Consider the following 5410-nt stretch of genomic DNA (forward strand, 5'->3'; position numbering starts at 1 on the left):
CCGCAATGGATTTTCACGTTGGCGCCCCGGGGTTCGGCCCCCCGTGGTCCGATTTTTAAAATCACTTTTTCAGTTTGATTTTAGGGTTTTTTTTTTTCTGAATCGGACGGAAGACCTCTCGTTGCCCCAACATTTCGTTTCTAGTTATTATTATTATTCTTTTTTTTTTTTTTGTTCCCCGGGTTTTTTTTGTCCGCGAGTGTTCTCAGAAACTGTTCACCCAACTGAGCAAAAACCTTTTTTAGGGTTAATAGGTGTGTAGTGTAGGTGTGCGGAACGAAGGTCATTTTGCGCGCATACGCCTGCACGTGAGGGGGCGTGAAATGAGTGAAATGACTGATATACTTTATATAGCCATAACTTTTACATTTTTTGATGAAATATTTAAAACTCATTATATAAGGTTTTATTTATATTGTTGATAATATGACATGGGCAAATTACCGAACTGCGCATGCACTGCGCTTCGCTCTGATTGGCTGAAACAAAAATCTCAATATCTCTTTTTTTTTTTGACGAAAAGCTTTGTTTTAAATATTGTCATAATAAGGGTATCCTACAATAAAATGGAAAAAATTTCATGAAATCACGCGCATGCACGTGCGCTGCAATCTGATTGGGAAACTTTAAATGGCTATATTTCCCTTTTTTTTTTGACTAATGCTTTTAAATTTAAAACTGTCACCCTTAGGATATCCTGCAATATGAAATACAAAAAAATTTCAAGAAATCACGTGCATGCACGTGTGTTGAATCTGATTGGCTGAAACTTTAAAAGGCTATATCTCCTTTGTTTTTTGTAAATGCTTTGAAATTTAAAACATAGTCATGCATTAGGTTATTCTACAATATGATTTAAAAAAAATTCTTGAAATCACGTGGATGCACGTGTGCTGCAATCTATTGGCCGAAACTTGAAATGGCTATAATTCCCTTGGTTTTAAACCAAAAGGATGGGATTTAAAATAGAAAATAAGGGCCTTCTACAAGAGGGTATGGTCATCATGCACGTGCAGCACGTGCGTGCATTTCGAACATTGTCAAGTGAAATTTAATATACACTTAAATGAGTGATTTTTTAAAACTTTTTGGGCTAAAAGCTTTAATATAAAGTATATTTAAATATATAGAAAGTGTACACAAGAATATATGATCATTACGCACGTGCATTCACATGGGCACGCATGTGTAACAAGTTTTAAAATGGCTATGCGTTGTATATGGAGGCCATCCTACTAGCAATAGCTAGTGGGTTAACCCTTTAGCTATTGGGGAAGCGTTGGGTTTTAAACTGAGGGGTTGTAGGTTGAGCCCCAGTGTGGAATAGCTAATGGTCATATTGGCGCCCAAATAAAAAACCCACATGGTGAGTGGTGTTTAAAATTGTGTGTGGGTTTCTTAGGGGTAAAATTAAAAAAAGAAGGGGGAAGTGTAAAGAGTTTTTAAATGGCTATGCGTTGTATATAGTGAGGCCACGCTCCTACTAGCAATAGCTAGTGGGTTAACCCTTTAGTCATTGGGAGAGCGTTGGATTTTAAATCTAGGGTCGTAGGTTCGAGCCACAGTGTGGACCCCCAGCTAACGGTCATACATGCAATGTGAAAATTTGAATATAATTGGTATCCTTTTGGGGAAAAAGTTGTTATAGTAAAAAATGCACAAATGTTGTCTTATTTAATGAAGCTTACAGGGAATATGGAGAAAAGGGATTTGGGGAGTGTTTGGGAACATTTTAAAGGTTCCCGTTACAATTAGCACTAGTTATTATTATTCTTATTATTATTTTTCTTCCTGGGAAAATTTTGTCCGCAGTACTTGTAAAATTTCACATTCGACTTTATCTTAGGTGAAACCTTTTTAGGGTAAGTAGGCATGTTATGTAGATTTGCGGAATCAAGGTAGTTTTCGGCACCCTTTTCAAGAGCGCGCACGTGCAAAACTTGAAATACCAATATATAAAGGATATAACCGTAACTTTTCTATTTTTTGACGAAAAGTTTTGAAACTCATAATGTAAGGATATATGAGTAATATGCGCAAGATGACATGGTCAAAATAGCAAGATTGTACGTACAAGCACGTGCCTTTGCTCTGATTGGCTGAAACTAAAGTCTCAATATCTTTCTTTTTTTTTTTAAAATCATTTGAAATTTTGAACATAGTCATACATTAGGGAGATCTACAGCCTGAAAAAAGAAATGTCAAAAGCATGTGCATGCACACGTGCTTGCAAGACTGCACGTGCAACACGAGAAATGTCCAATATAATTGATACAGACGTAACCATTTAAATTATTGATGATATGCTTTAAAACTCATATCAGAAGTATATATTAGAAGCATAGACAAATACATGGTCAAAAAGCAAATCTCACGCGCATGCACGTGCGCTTCGCTCTGATTGGCTGAAAATAAAGTCTCAATATCTTTCTTGTTTTTTGACGAAATCCTTTGAAATTTTAAACATAGCCATGCATTAGGATATCGACAACATGATATATAGCAATTATCATGGAAACACGTGCATGATGTGTGCTGCAATCTGATTGGCTGAAACTTTAAATAGCTATAAATCCCTGGTTTTCAACCAAATAGGATGGGGTTTGGAACATAGATAGATATAATGGACTTCTACGGGAAAATTGGCACAATGCCCATGCATACACGTGCGTGTACGTGTGCTGCAATCTGATTGGCTTAAACTTTAAACAGCTATTATCCCTTGGTTTTCAACCAAACGTGGTGGGATTAAGAAACATTTGGATTAAATGCTTTGATATTTAGTGAAGATTGTGTAGATAAGATGATATGGTCATAACAAACATGCATTCACATGTGCATGCATGCAATGCTAAAATTTGAATGAACTTGGTACACTTCTGGGTAAAGATTGTTAAAGTCTCAAATGCATAGAGTGTGTCTTATTAAATGAAGCTTACAGGGAATATGGCACCAAAAGGGAGTTGGGGAGCGTTTGGGGAACATCTGTAACGGTCCCCGTTACAATTAGCACTAGTTCAAAATTTACAATTCACTGCTGAAATATAATCACACATAATACATGTATCAGAATAAAAATTTTCAACCCCAAAATAATGTTTCAATGAGATCCTATATTCCATTTTCTTTTTTTAAAAAACTCTTTAGAACTATTGCTCGAAGCGCCTGTCTAAAAAACCCTAGATAAAGGGATTGACTACGTTGTTAATGAAAATGGACCTCGTCACTATAGGTAACACTGCTGAAGCTACTGGTCCGGGTTTGACAAAACCCCCTTTAAAGGCCGTCCATACACTGATTACTAAGTGTGGAAGATAGCTTAAGATGAAAGCCAGGCAAATAGCAAAGGCAATTCTGGTGATTCTGGGCTTTACCTAGGTTCTTCTTTAGTTTGACTTTGTTTTGGCTGGCTGAACTGTAGATTTTGCTTCAAACGTTTGGTCGCTAGGTCTTCAGACTGTGACGCCATGTTGGAAATGTTTTTAGAACTATGGCTTGTTGTCCGTTGCTTTGCAGTAGGTAGAAGATGTTTTTTGATGAAATTGATGACGAGTTGGTATATGCGACTGAGGTGTGGAATGTAATGTGTTTGAAGATCTTTTTACCGATTAAATGAAATCACACTCAGAAATATGATCGCAAAAAAAAAGAAGAGAAAAAGTGTCCCATTAAGAACTACAGGGTAAATTGTGTTTTTAAACTTGTGTTGTTGAACAGTCGTAACCTGTCACATTGTATGGAAGCTAACGCCCCTTTTTCCACAAAAGAAAACCGGCGAAAAAAACAAAATAGCTATTATTACAGCAACGAAACAGAAAATTTTTGCCTTCAGAACTGTCATCTGAGTTTTGAGCGGCCTGCATACTCTCCTATATCTGTCAAATGATAATCCAATTATGTAGAAAATAGAAGTCAGAGCGACGACGGTATTATTGAATCTGAAAAACTTGCACGCTCCAACGCAAAAATGTGTACTGAAAGTTCATTTCAATAATCTCAAACGGCAACAAACCCAAACCCCACCAAGTCTATGATGGCCAAAGCCACAATGAAGGTTCTATGGGTACTGCTGCCAAATTTGAACAAAGCCCAACAACACGGTAAGGTTTCCTAAAAACCCCAAGCAGCATGAGGATTCCCAGGTAAATCATAGGAGCTAAGCGTCTCTGGACCTCAATGTGATTCAGTTCCTCAAGTGAAAGTTCGTTTCCAAGATTTGTTGTTTCCATGTATGGTAACATCGTAGTGAAATGTATATCATAATCCTTTGATACACCATCGGTATTGTATTTATTGAAATTCCGTTTTTTTTATATTAAAATTTGTTAGTCGACCAAGTGTTATTTGCGGAAAATACAGCAGTCCAGAACTATTCCTTTGCCTTGAAATAGAAGGGACTTGGTAGTTTTCAGTAAAACTAAATATACCCCTTTTTTATCAATCCTTCGAAAAACGGATATATTCAAAGAATAAAAAAGTACCACCGATAACCATTTAAGTATTAGCAAAGAAAAAACTTTTCATTTTACAGAATATGTATATAAGGGTGTGATGAGCTACAACGTATTAGTGCCACTTGCACACTTTACTTTTTTTTAATTTCGACACTTTAATCTGTAAATTTTACACTTTAATCTGTAAAATTTACACTTTAAACTGTAAATTTTACACTTTATTCGTAAAAATTTCATTTAATCTTAAATTTTACATTTTAATCTGTAAATTTTACACTTTAATCTGTAAATTTTACACATTAATCTGTAAATTTTACACTTTAAATCTATAAATTTTACACTTTAATCTGTAAAATTTACACATTAATCTGTAAATTTTACACTTTAATCTGTAAATTTTACACTTTAATCGGTAAAATTTACACATTAATCTGTAAATTTTACACTTTAATCTGTAAATTTTACACTTTAATCTGAAAATTTACATTTAATCTGTAAATTTTACACTTTAAAGTGTAAATTTTACACTTTAATATGTAAAATTTACACTTTAATCTGTAAATTTTACACTTTAATTATAAAATTTACATTTATTTGTTTATTCACATAGTCAATTTACACTTAACACATCCTCAGTAACACACTTTTTAAACCCAGACCATGTTTGTGCATGATAAAATTTAATTTGATGTTTTATTTAAAGTAAAACTTTTCTTTGAATATAAAGTGAAGGCATATCAAACATACATGCACATATTCCCATCACAGGTGTTAAACCCCCCCCCCCCCAATATAGATTCCAGGGCCTGTTAAATTTTTTTTAATAAATAATATATGGATGACACAATTGTGATATAATCTATAAATCCTATCAATTCAGAAAATTTGCTTAAACTAACATTTTATTGGCTTAAAATGTGTTACTGAGGATGTGTGAAGATGCTAAATTGGAAAAA

At 34.5% G+C, this 5410-nt stretch overlaps 1 pseudogene; it reads right to left on the reverse strand.

The window, feature by feature from the left end:
* Positions 1-3149: 3149 nt before the first annotated feature.
* On the reverse strand, positions 3150-4255 carry LOC134240089 (cephalotocin receptor 2-like; annotated as a pseudogene).
* Between the last annotated feature and the right edge of the window lie 1155 nt (positions 4256-5410).

Source organism: Saccostrea cucullata, unplaced genomic scaffold, assembly GCF_032062105.1.
Source record: "Saccostrea cucullata isolate Sc308-1 unplaced genomic scaffold, CSIRO_AGI_Scuc_v1 ctg17981, whole genome shotgun sequence".
Taxonomy (NCBI): domain Eukaryota; kingdom Metazoa; phylum Mollusca; class Bivalvia; order Ostreida; family Ostreidae; genus Saccostrea; species Saccostrea cuccullata.